This window comes from Microtus ochrogaster, chromosome 18 (genome assembly GCF_000317375.1).
Source record: "Microtus ochrogaster isolate Prairie Vole_2 chromosome 18, MicOch1.0, whole genome shotgun sequence".
NCBI classification, from domain to species: domain Eukaryota; kingdom Metazoa; phylum Chordata; class Mammalia; order Rodentia; family Cricetidae; genus Microtus; species Microtus ochrogaster.
The window spans coordinates 68970469-68987114 of record NC_022020.1 but is presented as its reverse complement, the minus strand read 5'-3'; positions in this window follow the sequence as shown (position 1 = coordinate 68987114).

The following is a 16646-nucleotide window of genomic DNA, read 5'->3' as shown; positions in this document are numbered from 1 at the left end:
GACATATATAACGTCCATGGCCAAAGTAAAAACTGTCCCGAAACTGTAATACTGAGTGCATCCCTCAGTTTTATCCACTATCCTTCGATTTTAAAGGATATATGGGTAAAATTTAGGGATGGTAGATCACTAGTGTGCTTGCAGCGACCTGTGCCAGTCATGAGAAGTCATTCTTATAATTGCAGAAATTTTGTGAGCAATTAATTAAACAAAAGGTGTTTTCCTATATTAATGTTTCAGTTAGTACAAAGAGTAATAGACTTTGTTATAGTGCTTCCATACACATATAACACTTTATTCTTATTTGCCACCATAGTTTCCTGTACTCCCCTCCCTGTTCCATCTTGAGAGTAGCCAATCACCATTAAATCCTGCTCATTTCTGTCTTTATGTGACACCTTCTCTATTACTCAACTTAGTTTCCCCTTTCACTTTCTTCAGTTTTTTGTCTCTTCCCATAATCTGATTTCTATTTTAATGTCTTATACACAGACAGATAAGCAGACAATAGATTGATATAGAATAAAATTCATTTATGTACGTTTAAATAAACTTTGCATTTGAGACAAACCATATTACTCTTTCCAATTCTGGCTTAGTTTGCTTAACAGTGATTTCCAATTCCGTCATTTTTCTTGCATATGTCCTAATTTTATTTTTTCTCATTAATAAACAAAATTCTCTTGTGTATAAGTATCAGTTTTTAAAGCTCTAATTATCTAAATTTACTATTGATGAAATTATGAAGACCAAGGGCATTGAACTAGAGAGAAGACTCAGTGGATGGGACTGTTTGTCACACGAGCCTGATGTCCAGAGGTTGAAGCCTCGGAACCTACACTAAAACAATGGTCAGTCATTTAATAATCTATAACCCTAATGCACCCTCATCAGAACACTAGAGCCTGAGTCAGCATAACCTACAGAAGCCCGAGCAATAGAGATCTTAGCATATTAATCAAAAAGCAACACTCTCTTATGGTGGAAAGATGAGAAATGATACTTGAAGGTTTTTCTCTGACCTTCTTGTGTGTCCTGTGGCACATTCACACGTGAATGTCTACACAGATTTGCAAACACACACCATACATGTACACTAACATAGATAAGTGTGTATATATGTGTGTGTGAAACAGGCAAAAATTCACTCTTTAATAAGCTTGCGACCTTTGCTATTAGCTAGACTCCAAAAATTTATGCTCAAGTCTATGAGAAATGCAAATTTTGAATAATTATGGGCTCCTATGCATCTTTACAGCACTGATTAGAGAAACCATATTGCATATCTAGAGACTAAAATCAACTAGCCTGGAGCACTTTCACCAAAGAATTTACAAGTACTACAACCTAGGTTCCAGCAAAAATTCAAAAGCTATTTTCTGAAGACTTATCAACCCTTCATGAGAAGGAAAAGTTTTATATCATGAAATCTAGGGTTTATATTTGCAAAAATAATTCACTTATTCTTTTCACTTAATGTTCATATGGAAATGCAATGTGATGGTCCCTCTTTAAATGTCATTACAAGTAAAAGTCATTTGCATAGTATTCTCAAGAGCTTACTAAATTTAGCCTGGCATTCTGCTCTACCTGCTTATTGTACTTTGAACATACTTCAACTCATGTGTCATTAACATAACCTTAAAAATTAAAATTAAACATAAAAATCTAAATGAAAAATACATTTAAAAGCAAGTAAAAACCATCCAATTTAAAAGATTGAAGAGAATATGTCAGCATATTGTTCTTTTAAGCAAAAAATAATTGGCATGCTTTCACATCAACAGGTAACCGCCAATGTGCCTTTTATGAATTTGAGAGAGTTGACCTAATAATGCCCACATGAAACCAGTAACTCATGAGTAGGCTGGAGGAGAAAAAAATTCACCCTGGATGTGCTGATGGTGTGGTCAGATGCAGAGGGTGGTGAATTTGCTTTGCCATCAGACAGACACTCTGCAGCAATCTTCTTTTCCTCCTCCAGAGGTAACAGGAGTAACATGAATGTAGGAAATCAGGGAAAATGCAAGACCTCTGCATACGACAGCTTCTGGGAAGAAAGCAGTGACCGTACCTCAGAGACAGAGCTGGGAATTGTTTGGAATCCATTTGAAATGGAAATGGGACCCTTTTTAATATCAAGTGCACCTTCAAGTTGTAAGCCTGCTGAATTTAATAAACCAGCTGTAATTAAATGCCAAATGGCAGGTTTCTCAAGAGTTGGAAAATAATTTGCACGAGTATTTATCGATTGATAGTATTGAATACAGCCTTAAGCAGTTATCTGGCCCAGCCTCAATTTTAAAGCAGTTCTATGTCAACTATTCACTTTTGAAATATATGAGGATAGAAATATCCATTTTATAATTTTTCTATTCACTAATTGTCAAAAACTATGCAAGTATGTAAATAATTTTCTTGTGAGGGTTATATGTATATAATTTGGATGGATAACTATTGACAAAATGTATGCCACCATGCTACCTGCGTGGTGATAATGCACTGAACCTCTCAAACCAAGCCACCTCAACTAAACATTTTTCTTTATGAGAGTTGCTGTGGTCATGATGTCTCTTCACAGCAACAGAAATCATAAGACAGTAATGTACTAGACAAATTTGGGAAATGCTTAACTTTGCTATGTACTCTTCTTTAAAGTTCAATAAATACATCATGGGTATGCAATTTGAGTATTCATTCAATTTTTTGTTAGAGTATCAGTTTCTTCATGTACATTTTATAGCGTAATCATGTATTGTATTGAAGGGTTATGGTAAGTTACTCTATATACACTTGGATAACTAAGTTTTAATAACTATGGTCATTTGGGTTTATAGTATAGATTTTAATAAGATCTTATTCTTTGAGCACTTTTTTTCTTTCTGGGAGATACAAACTATCTTTACTTATTTGTTGTGTATGTGTATGTGTGTGTGTGTGTCTGTGTGTCTGTGTGTGTCTGTGTGTTTGTGTGTATGTATGTATGTATGTATGTGTGGCAGCTCTGAAATCAATACAGTCACACACAGGGTCTGGCTTCGCTTAGCCATCCTATGCTGAGTAATATTTCAAGGATGGGCTCTGATCTGAAAACCAGGTAAGTGCATGACTACTGTGTTCTCTAAGAATGCAGGTATGGAAATGTAGAGCTAACCTTTCTGTGAAATTTATGAAAAAAAGAGTAAATACAAAATAAGTAAATAGTATAGAAGTTTTCATAGGAAAATCACCGGATACTTGAATTTTATCAAGACACATATTTATTTGAGATTGAGTACTTACCAGATTGTGTTTCAATATTATCAGTTTTCTTCTTCCATTTACAGCTATGAATCATTTCATTGCTTATTTATGTACTAAACTTTATACAAAGCCATTGTTGCCATAGATGTTTCTTCATTCTCTAAAAAGGAGAGCCTAATACAGAATGTCAGATGCACGAGAGATTCTGACACAAGATGCACAGTTACCAGGAAAAAGTGGAAAAGGCAGGGTATGAATGGCTTACAGAATCACAAGAGATAAATGGTGGTGTAGGAGGTCCTTCTGTCTATGTGTTGCTTTCATTGGTTAATAAAGAAACTGATGGGAGCAGTGAGACCCCAGATCCTGAACTTCTTGTAATCCCCTGACCTAAGTGCCTACAGCTGCGACACCTTCAGGATTTCCTGATGGCAGGAGAGTGGTTTCTGGTGGGTTTGGCTGGGGCATGGCTATCTCTATATAATCTGCCCCTGAACACAATAAGGGGGCATTCTTGGGGAATTCAAGGATGACCCGTGTCGCTGTCTCTCTGTCTGTGTGTGTCTGTGTATTTTAACCTCCAGCCCCCTTTCCTGAAGCTCGCGAACTGGGTAATAACGCACAGAGCGCAGACACGGGGCCTCTGTGCACGGCAAGAAACTGCCTTGGCCTATTGATAAGGAAGAACTTTGGTAGGTTTAAAAGACGGAACTCAATGTTGGGAGAAGGAAGGTGGAGAGAGAGGCACCATGGACCCACCCCAGAGATAGATGCGCTGGAACTCTGCTACAACTTCATTATGATACACAGATTATTAGAAATGGGTTAAATTAATATTAGAGTTAGCCAATAAGAAGTTAGAGCTAATGAACCAAGCAGTGTTTTAATGAATACAATTTCTGTCTGGTTGTTTTGGGGCTAGCCGGGCAGCTGGAATGAACAAGTGGGCTGTTCTTGCAACAAAATGGTGAATTTGATACACTAATGTAGCTGTTCTGCCTAGGATTTACCTCAAATCATATATATCAAATTCAAAAACTCATTCCAGAACATGGTAGATTTTTTCTTTTCTAACTGTATGTTTATGATAAGCACTGTCTAGATCTAATTGCAATGCTTAGATATAAGATCAGCTGCTTTTACTTGTAACTATTTTGGTTCAGAAAATCTAAGGACAGAGGACACCTTCTAGAATTGTGTCTAAATCAGCTGATCCAAACATAATGGGCAGACAATGCAGAGTTTATCCTTCCCATGGAAAGGTATCTACTGTGGGGAAGCACATTACACACACGTCTGACAGGATGTGGAGGATTGCTTCCCATTGCAGAATCTATAAATGATTCTTTCTCATCAATATGTCACTGGGAACTGTCATGTTGCCAGGTACCCACAAAAGTTCATTGAACACATTTTAATAAACAACATTTTAAAGATTCACAATGATAATATTATCAGTTATTTGTGATCATTTAGTTACAGTAGTTACTTTTGGCATGTTTTCAGTAGACAACTGAAACTTGACCCTATTTTATAAAGGTCCCTCATAACTCCAATTGTGACATTTTATTAGTAACTGACAATATTACCAATAACTAAAATTATTTCCTTTAAATATTGCTGTTTTGCTGTTAGGGTGAGAAGATTATAATAAATGCATCAATGCTTTCCAATATGGAAACATAAGCTGGTGTAAATGATCTGATTTAAGGATTAATGAACATTACCATGCTTAGCAGAGTTCTGCAGAACTGAGTATTGAATTGAAAAGAATTTTAAAAAGCTTCTTAAACTTTGATTGCTATGAGATTGTCTATGACATCACTAGCCAACAACTCAAAAGGAAGTAACCAATTCCTGGTAGTAATGGCTTTATTTGTCATAACATGGTGTCTATTTGGGGGTACTTCCCCCCACTATAGAGCAATTCCATTTAAACACTTTTAAAACAGGTATGTATTCTATATCTTTTTTTTTAAATTTATTTATTTATTGAGGATTTCTGCCTCCTCCCCGCCCATTTCCCTCCCCCTCCCCCGATCAAGTCCCACTCCCTCATCAGCTTGAAGAGCCATCAGGGTTCCCTGACCTGTGGGAAGTCCAAGGACCGCCCACCTCCATCCAGGTTTAGTAAGTTGAGCATCCAAACTGCCCAGGCCGCCCCAAAGCCAGCACGTGCAGTAGGATCAAAAACCCATTGCCATTGTTCTTGAGTTCTCAGTAGTCCTCATTGTCTGCTATGTTCAGCAAGTCCGGTTTTATCCCATGCTTTTTCAGACTCAGGCCAGCTGGCCTTGGTGAATTCCCGAAAGAACATCCCCATTGTCTCAGAGTGTGGGTGCACCCCTTGTGGTCCTGAGTTCCTTGCTCATGCTCCCCCTCCTTCTGCTCCTGATTTGGACCTTGAGATTTCTGTCCGGTGCTCTAATTTGGGTCTCTGTTTCTGTCTCCTTTCATCACCTGATGAAGGTTAATATTCAGGGGGATGCCTATATGTTTGTCTTTGGACACCTTCTTATTTAGCTTCTCTAGGATTGCGAATTATAAGCTCACTGTCCTTTAATTATGGCTAGAAACCAAATATGAGTGAGTACATCCCATGTTCTATATCATTATGGAAAGGGTTTAGTCATAGTTATTCATGCTCACTCTCCCTATTCTACACTACTCTCCCTCCCCTGCCCCACCCCATTAAATCCGGCTGCTTCATTTCTGCTGCCCCCATTCATAACAGTATGTCTTGTTTTCCCTTCCTTCAGAGACGCCCATGGTCCTTATTAAACTCAATAGTATTCCAAATGAAACGCTTTTATCTAAAGCTCAAAAACTAGCATTAATGTAAGAGAGGGAACAAACTATCTTTGTGTTTCTGGAGTTGGATTACCTCAGTCAGGTTGATTATTTCACATTCCATCAGTTAACCACAAATTTCATATCTTAGCTTTTCTTAATGGCTGAATAATACTGCTTTGTATAACTGCCACATTTTCATCATCCAGCAATCAATTGATACACATATATATTGACTCCGTTTCCTTACTATTGTGAATAAAGCAGTATCGAACATGGATAAGCAGGGTTCTCTGTTGTAAAATATGGAGTTCTTTGGGTATATGCCCAAGAATGGTATGTGGTATTATTTCTTCTGTAAGATTTATGGTATCAGGTCTTATATTAAAGTCCACAACTCATTTGGAGTTGAGTTTAATACAGAGTTAAAAATATTGATCAAGTTTTATTCTTCTACAGGTAATTAACAACATTGGTCACCAGTTGAATTTGTTTTATTTTCTTCACTGTGCGTTTTTATTTAAAAAATGTCCACCGGTTGTAGACATATAATTTCTTCAACTGTTTCATTTATTGATGTGTCTCATTTTATGTGATTAATGTTGGGAGCACTGAGACCTCAGATCCTGAATTTCTTGTAATCCCCTGATCTGAGTGCCTACAGCTGCTCTGAGCATGAGGCCTTCAGGAGTTCCTGATGGCAGGAGAGTGGTTTCTGGTGGGTTTGGCTGGGGCATGGATATATATAATCTCTATATAATCTGCCCCTGAACACAATAAGGGGGCATTCTTGGGGAATTCAAAGATGACCCGTGTCGCTGTCTCTCTGTCTGTGTCTGCGTATTTTAACCTCCAGTCCCTTGCCCGAAGCTCGAGAACTGGGTGCCAGCACACAGAGCACAGACACAGGGGTGCAGTGCGCGGCAATTAACACACAATTATAATTACCGTAGGTCCACAGTATGTATAAGGTCAAGAATGGTGATACTTCCACCAATTCCTTAACACTGTGAATTTGACTTATCAATTCTCCTAGGATTGCTGTTGATATGCTAACTACAATGACTAAAAGGAAAGGGAAGAGCTTTTTTTTTTTTTTTACACAAGCAGATCACTGTCCATCATCAAAGGAAGTCAGTGCAGAAATTCTAGACAGATACCTAGAGGCAAAACCCATTATAGAGGCCATGAAGCAATGCTGCTACTAGCTTGCTCTTCATGGATTTCTCGGCCTGCTTTCTATTAGCACTCAGGATTATCAGCTCAGAGTTAACACTGCCCACTGTGAGCTGGGCACTTCAGTATCAGCCATCAATCAAGAAAGTGAACCACAGGCTTGTTCACAGACCAATCCAGTGGGGGCATTTGCTCAATTGAAGTTCCATCTTCCCAGATGACTCCCCTGTGTCAAACTGACCTATTAATGAGATAGAACAGCTATTCTGGTTTTGTTTTTGTTTGTTTCCATATGAATTTTCTCTACTAGAAAGCATCTTTTCAATTTCTGTGTGGAATTGTATTGGAATTTTTATGTGTGTAATTTTTGCTCTGTGAATTTCTTTTGGCAGAATGGCCATTTTCACGATATTAATCCTACCAATCCATGAATGGAGAAGGTCTTTCAATTTTGTGATGTCTTCCATTTTTTTCCTTGGTTTCTAAAATATTTTATTATGCATGTCTTTTACATCCTTAATAAGATTTTCCATGATTTGGAGATATGATTAATGGTATTGTTTCCTTGATTTATTTTGATAAAGCCTAATTTATGTGTTCACTTTATATTCTGACATGTTACTATAATTATCAATTACATTGTATCAATTGTATAAGTTTCCTTACAGAGTGTTTAGAATATTTTATACCTAAAATAAAATCATTTGCAAATAAATCTGGGCTCAACTCCATGAGATCCCAAGTCAGCATGTGGCATGGGGGACTTTAGCTGATAGACAAGCAAATCAGGATAGGAGGACTGTCTCTGGAGGTGCCTAACAGGGTTCCAGGCTGGCTTTGCTTTATCCTGGAGAACAGTGGTGTGTAGGGTGGCTGCCAGCTAGGCAGGCTGGTGAACTGGCTATTTTAATTTTCTTTTATTTTCCCCCAAAGCCTGAAATGAAACAATGACCCAGAGCCATTCCCTGATGCTGTGTCTACTCACTTTCCACCCCTCAGAAAATGGGGTAGGCCCCACAGCAGCTCCCATTTCCTGCCTCTTCTGAAACAGCCATGTTCTCTTGTAGGCTCCCATGTTTCTCCTTTGCTGCCTTATAATAACATTGGCTTTCAGTTTTGCAGCATGCTCAAATGTCAATCACCTTAGGATTCACATTTGCTCACACAGTGGTTCTCTGATAGCATAACATCATGCAAAATGCAAATCCCAGGCCCTGTGCCAGAATGCCTAGGTCCAGCAGTCTGTCCATAGTGCCTTCCAGGAGCTTCTGATCCATGTCCATTTTCAGCACTGATGTTTATGACTGTGGACTTTTAAAGACACAAACTATTTGTATTATGAATCACTCAAGACCCATTTATCTGCAGAGGTCATGGAAAACAGCGGGAATAAATTAGCAGAGCAAAAACAAAAAGTGGATCAATTAGTACTTTAAAAGATAATCTTGGAAAGCTTTATAGAAAACCTATATTTTATTATGTTTCTGAGGAACTCTCTCCCAAAGTGTTTATACCCCACAAAGAAATAGATTCACTTTTAAGTCGACTGCTGTGATGTTATGCACACCAGTCAGTGTTTAGTGAAGTTCTTTGTGGTGGTCACATTAAAATACTCATGGTGGAAAAAAAACCAAAAATCACTAGTATTATTTTCACCCTGATCCCATTGGGGAAACACAAAGAACACTCATATTGTTACTGCTCAACTTCTCTTCAGAACCCTGCGGTAGGGTTGTTTTGCTTTAAAAAAAAAAATTGGGGGAAGTAGCATAAGAAATGGCATTTGGCATCCAGACTATAATAGCAAGTGTAAAAAACTCAAAAGGCTTATGTGAAAGATGTCATATACAACAGCGGCTTTAATCTTGGAAGTCCCCAGAACACCTTCCACATGGAGAGTCAGCATGCCACAGGTGCACACCACATGAGCAGGCGAGGAAAATAATGAGGCTGCCAGGCTGTGATAAATGCTTGTCCATAGTGTATTCCACCCAAGGTGCCCTTCCTGTTCGCATCTGGCACCCATTTTAGTGGATGTCATTTTTGGCTTCTATCTCTCAGGAATGCAAAGGAACTCACAGAATTAAAAGATATGATTAGATTGTCAACAAACTAAAACGTGGCTGTCTCAGCAATTGTAGCCCAGGGCATGTGTAGAAAACTTAAGAAGAAATAGATAAGCATGATAAGTAATATTCAACATTACTAAATGGAAGATACAGTTAACTAAAGTTAGTTAATTAAAATTCTGGTGATTAATATTCTTTTTAATCTAAGTTCTGCCAGGGTTCATAGTTTAGGCCTTCCTCCTTGGGAGACTGACTGAGGCAGGTGGTTTGACGTGGGTGGAACTGTCTGTCAAAACACGGGAAAAAGTATGAAAGGCAATGGCAATTAGAGCAATAAATAAGTTCACACAGAATGATATAATAAAAATGTAGTACATTAGCTTAATATGTAGAAAATTTGGTATAAAGTATGCAGGAATTGTGAATCTATACTTCAATATTTTCTACCTCTGAAGGTCATATAAAATTTAATAATCGTATGTGGACCTCTGCTAATATTTTAAACCAATTATATCTTTTCAAAGAATTAAAAACATAAAAATTTATAGCTAAAACAAGAAATTGAACACAATAAACTATTTAGTAAAAGTGCAAAAGTATTAAAACTTATTTAGTCATTGTAATGGAAAAAGAGATTTGTAGCATCAAGAAACAATGAAGGAATTATTTACATAAGAAAAGTCATGAAAATTGTCAGGTTTCTAGAAGGAAGTGCTTAGGATTAACAAATATTTTACAATAAAATATTTTGGTCAAATACTTCAGTATTCTGTCCCCGTCATGGCAAACTGACACCCCTCAAGAAAGCATCTTGCCCTCTGTAGGGTAGAACCTTCAGTGTATCTTCCAGGAGCAAGTTCCAGCAAGGACCGGTGGCCTGCTCAGGAGTGGAGCCGGTTCTTCCCCCTTACTAGCATCTGTGAGTGAGGTTCCTCTTTGCTTTCCAACATGCGGGAGATTCTGCGCTGTTAATTTTCTGCTGATTTCAAGCTGTCCCTGCAGCATGTCAGTTAGCAGGATACCCCTCTAAATGTTCCCCCAACCTTAGTCTCATTAAACCAAAGTCCTCATTTGATATCGAGTCAGTGAAATCCTACTGTTTTTGAAAACCTTATCTTTTTCCAATTGGAAGAAATCATAGACCCTGATATGTCCTGGCATTAAAAACTCTAGCTGTGAAGTTCATACTATTTTTGACCTTACCTTTTCAACCTAAGTCTTCATCAGACCAAAGTCATGTCCACCATACCCTTCTGTGCCCATGGTTCAATTCTACTTCATGAAGGGAAAAAAAAAAAAATCTGTATTCCCTAAAATTCTCTTCTTTTCAGCAGAGAAGAGGTAGTTTTCATTGGCGAGATGTTTGTCGGTGGAAGGACTGAGCAGTGTTCTACCAGAGTTTAGGATCCTGCTATTGGCCTGAACTCTGTGAAAAGTAACTGCCTGTCCTGCAGCAGCATCAACTGCCAGTAACCCCTGAGGGCCCTTCCTACTCTGTGTCCAACTTTAACTGCCTTGATTTCGTGCAGGTGACCACATTTCACAGATCTTTCCATTCTCTGGCTCTCACATTTTTTCTGCCTCTTTGTCTGAGATGTTTTCTGAGTCTTGAGGTAAGGAGATGCTGGTATAGATGTACCAGCTGCAGCTGCTGTTCATATCCCCTTATTCTTAGAACTTTGAACTGTTACGAACCTCTGCAATAGCTCCTACCCACTGCAAAAAAGAACTTCACTTACAAAAGTAGAGAATCACACATCTATGGATAAAGACATAGATATTTTGGAGACAGTTTGGTCACACAACGATTGAATAAACAACACCAACAAGTTCACCTGTTGGACCAATGTCTTTATCAGTCATGTTTTTCTGACCATGTTTATAGTAACAGCATGAATTCTTTTTTGTTTTGTTTTTTGAGACAGGTTTTGGAGCCTGTCCTGGAACTAGCTCTTGTAGACCAGGCTGGTCTCGAACTCACAGAGATCCGCCTGCCTCTGCCTCCCAAGTGCTGGGATTAAAGGCGTGTGCCACCATCGCCTGGCTAACAGCATGAATTGTTTCCTGTACAAGGTATCATAGCCAATCAAAAGAATACTTGGTTTCAATTACTACTGTTCCCATAGGTCCATTCTTGCCTGGAGACTTATTATTTTATTTGTGGGGTCCTGCACTGGATAAGATCAGAGCTGTCCTTTTCTCCTATTTCTAGATAGAAAGATAGACAGATAGACAGACAGATATCTTATTTTAACACAATTGGATCTATTTTATATTTCTTAGCCTTCAAATTTTACTTGGTTAATTTCCTTTCTGAAATATATATAATGGTGTCACTATTTCTTAACAAACTGTTCATGGAAGGTAAAATACCATAGTGACTACATCCCTCGGATGGCACCAAGATAATAAAATAAAGCACTTCCAAATGGACCTGTTATCTGCATAATATATAAAAAGTTATTTAATTCTTAATTTAAAACACAGTTACAGGAAACTAGGAGACTACAGGCAACTTAAACAGAGAAACTGGCTGGGCCCAATTATAAGTGATTAGTTGTAAATGAAATATCAAGGTCTACAGTAAACATTATTATTTGAAAATGTTTTACTAAGCTTTCCAAACAGAACACGAACAACGAGGATGGCAAAGCCTTTAGCTTTATAGTCTCTTGTTCTTCATTTTCTAAGTAATGTAGACAAGAAAAATTTCCCACTCCTTTTCCCAGAAAAGAAATAAATATTTATCAAAGATTTTAAAACATAACGCCATATTAAACAGTTTGCTTTCTTATCTAAATTTTAATGTAGTACCCCAGATAAACTATAAGTCAGCATAATTTCTCTTTACGATCTCAATCTTGTAAAAATAATTCCTGTAAAGATAGATGAAGAAAAATTATTTCCTGGAGCTTTTTCTCTTATAGCTAAAGTGCCTTGTGAACATTCTGTGCTTCTATGTTGAAAACATTGTAATAGTCGTGGTCCGTGAGTAGTCACGTGTCATAAAGTGCTCTCTGTATGCAGCATTACTCTAACATAGTGAGAGAAGACTGGGATTGGCCATTACCAAATTAAGCAAATTGTCAGAGCATCAATTTATTGTAATTCTACTGAAAGAGCATCCTGTCCAGTGATGCTTACTTCCAATTGCAAATACACTAATTTGCTTATAAGAAAAATGGTATTTTTAGTAGGAAATGTGAAATCAAAAATTCTTTTACTGTCTTATAGATCCGGACCTGTACTCCGGGGATCACGAAAATTCTGCAATCACAAAACTCAGAATCACAGTACTCACTTAAATAGGTTCATTGTGGTGTCCAATGTTTCATACTCACTCTAACCCCGAGTTGCCGTCCAGCCCTGAGAAAAATTAGCCCACTTATATCTTTGCTGCCAGTGATATTTCTTTACTGAATGTGAAACAAATTGTCAACACGCAATTTTCAACAGTAGATAAATACCACCTAGAAAACATCGGCTCCAAATGATAAGGACAAACAAGATGAGGAAATCCTGTACTGCCTCAGACTAATGTGTTTATTTCCTAGACTCTACAAACAACAGACTTTAATGGCTCAAATTCAGTTTTCTTATTTTGTGCTTTGACCCAAGTTACAGAGGTCATAATGACCAAATGTCAGTGATGTCACCAACATGTAGCTTACTTGGTTTGCTATCTGAACTCCCTCAGTTGGACAACCCAAATCACAGAGAGCATAGGACCAAATGTCAGTGATGTCACTAATATTCAACTCCCACTGGGAAATCATGTTAGAATGTTATCTTGTTGGTAACATTTTATGGCATTACTGGGAATATTTAACTACTAAGAGAATTTTTAATTAAATATTCAAATGTCTTCAGTGAGGGGAATTTTGATCAAGAATCTATTAAGTAATCAAAGCAGTATCTTGCACACACAGTTATCTCTGTGAATGTGAAGAACAAACTGTTTACAATTACTAGCAGCAAACAACTTGTCTTAAGTCCTTTGTCATTATTTAAACAGTGGTATCTCTCTTTAAACAAGGAATTCATCTGAACCATCTGTTTCCACTGGAGATTTTTCAGGAAGTTTTCCTTGATCAAACCTTATTTTTCTTAACCCAAAATGAATCCACAGCCTATCATTTACTTCAGAAACAAAAGCAAAACCTCTTCTCCCAAGTTGTTGAAGGAGCTGCGGGCTGTGTTCCTTCTGCCCAGCTCCCAAGCCACCTGGCTAGCTTTTGCCCCGAAATAATACATGGAAACTGTATTCTTTTAAACACTGCTTGGCCCATTAGCTCTAGCCCTTACTGGCTAATTCTCATATTCCGATCAACCCATCTCTAATAATCTGTGAGCACCAGTCTTACCGGGAAAGATTCAGCATGTCTGACCTGGCTGCTCACTTGTTCTTATCATGCAATCAAGAACTGCAGCCCATAGGAGGATGCTGCACACATTAAGGGTTGCTGTTCCCATCCTGATGGACCAAGAAGAATTCCACACAGGCATGCTCAGAGGACTGTTTCTCTGGAGATTCATTCTGTCAACTTGACAGTCTGTATGAACCATCACACATGCTGCTCAGTCACAAGGTCACAATCAGGTAAGCCCATGGGGCAGACTTCCTTTTCCTGTTCCTCCTCACTCATAGATGCAGAGTTTGTAAGAGAATCGTATCGCACACAGTTAGGGTTGAATTACTGCCTTCAACAACAATCAGTGATTCAAAATGTATTTCCCCATTTAAATTTGTTGATTAAAGTTCAGAAATGTTAGCAACTATCTAAAACTCAGAAATTTAAAAACTAAGAACATTCATTGATGAAACCTTGCTGGACATAGACTTAAGATGTGGGTAAGCAGGTGAGGTGGCAGGAGTTGGGTATGGGTAAATAAAAAGATCAAACAACATGGTAAAAAATCTAATAAGCTTCAAAAATATTTTTTAAAAACATTAAGGTTGTCCATCTGACAGAGCAGCAATTAAACTTTAATCATTAGCAGGTAAATATGGAGGCAAAACCTTGAAACACCTTTTTCAAATAATAATCTTAATAAAATGTTTACAGTACTTATAATGATTTATATATTGTACTCTAAAATAAATGCCACAAAATAAAAAACTGGTATATTAATTTCAAGGCCTTGATGTCTATCACTGGCTGTAATTTTGATAATTAATTCCCTCCTAACAATTAATGAATCTCAGAAGACTATATTTCCCTCAGTGCAAAAAGCCCTAAGCCATAGTAGCAAAAATATTCTAGAAAACAAACCAAATATCACTATTTAATTATACTAAATTAACACTTCTTATAATAGTAATTAATGTTTTGTTTACTGAAAAATATGAAAGTGAAAAATATTGAAAAATTTAAGCATCAAAGTTTGATTTGGTCAGCATCTTGCGTGTGGTATAATTAATTGTCAAAAATCAAATATTCCCACTTCTTTCTCTCTAAATAGTCAAATTCATAAGAAATGGAAACATTACTAGGAGTTAAAATATGAGTTAAATATATATATTAAATGTTAATATGTTAATATTTCCCTTACTAAAACACCAAAATGTAATGCAATACATAAATTTCATAGACAATCAATGAAGTGGGTAATGTGGGAAATACAGTTTAAACATTTCATTTATTTTTTTAATTTTTATTCTGACTGCAATTTCTCCTCCCTCCTCACCTCCTATCCCTTTCCCAAGACCTAGCCTCTGCCTCTTCCCCAAATCCACTCCTCCTTCATTGCTATTCAGAAAAGGACAGGCTTCCCATGGATATCTGAAAACATGAAATATCAAGTGCCATGCACTGCAACCCTCTGTCTGCGCTCTATGCGCTAGAACCCAGTTCATGAGCTTCAGGCAAGGGGCTGGAGGTTGAGGAAACGCACACAGAGACAGACCAACACACAGACCTCCAATCGCTGGTACAAACGCCCTTCTTTAATAGCACCATGGAGGCTTAAATACCCTGCAGTCAATGGCCAAATGGTGAAAATCCCACCCTCTGATCCTCTAGGCAAAGCACAGCTTTTAGTTAACTTCAATTAGAAGACTAGCAGGGAAGAGCAGCTGAAGACCAGGACTCAATTGGTCCCAACAATCAAGTTGTAGTAAGACCTCTTCTTGCATTAAGGACAAGCAAGGTGATTCAGTATAAGGAATAGTGTCCTGAAAGTCAGTAAAGGAGTCAGAGATAGTCTCTACTCCCACTGTTAGGAGTCCCACAAGAAGACCGAGCTAAACAACTGTCAGATATAAGCAGAAGGCCTCTGTAAGTTCCATGCATGCTCTCTTGTTGTTGTTTTGATCTCTGTGAGCTTTTATGAGCCTAGGTTAGTTGATTTTGTGGGTTTTCTTGTGATGGCCTTGACCCTTCAGTCTCATACAATCCCTTCTCCCTCTCTTCATCAGGATTCCCAGAGCTTAGCCTAATGGCAGACTCTGGGTCTCTGTATCTTTTTTTACCAGTTGATAGATGAAGCCTCTCTGAAGATTCTTGAATTAGATACGGCATTAGCCCCAGAGTTATGCATTTCTTAAAAGAGGTAATGGTTTAGGATTTGGAGGAAGAAATGTTTGATTTTGGAGCAAAAAATTATGTTATTATTATTATTGACAGGGCTTCTTTGTGTAGTGTTCACAGTACTGGAACTAGCTCTATAGACCAAGCTAGCTTCAAACTCATACAGGTCTACCTGCCTCTGCCTTCTGAGGAAGCTGGGATTAAAAGTACACATAACACCACTAGGCATGTTATTTTATTTTAAACTAAGAGTAACAATTCTATTGTTATTGCTAATTTGGATATTTGAAAATAAAATGGGGAAAGAACATAAAAATTTGGGTATGAGTAAGTAAAAGGCAGACAGATTCAAATATCATAAAACTAATTTTCCAGAACACCAATATCTGAGCTTTAACTTCTAAATAAATAATAAAATTCAAAAAAGCGTTTGACTTATAAGTATGAGAGCCTAAGTTTTGTCTTTAACACTGATGTAAACACTCTGACCACAAGAAAGGCTTATAATACTGGCATTGAGGACACCAATATAGAAGAATCCCTAAGGCTCACTGGGCAGTTAGTCTAGCCAAGCCATTGAGCTCCAGGTACAGTGACATACTCTGTCTCAAAATATAAGGTGGGGAGTAATTGAAAAAAATACCCAACACTGAATTCTGTCCACCAGATTAATGTACAAATGTACATGTGCTTTGGTACAAACAAGAATGCATGATCATATAGATAAAATTTTAAATCTGAGCCGGGCGATGGTGGCGCACGCCTTTAATCCCAGCACTCGGGAGGCAGAGGCAGGCGGATCTCTGTGAGTTCGAGACCAGCCTGGTCTACAGAGCTA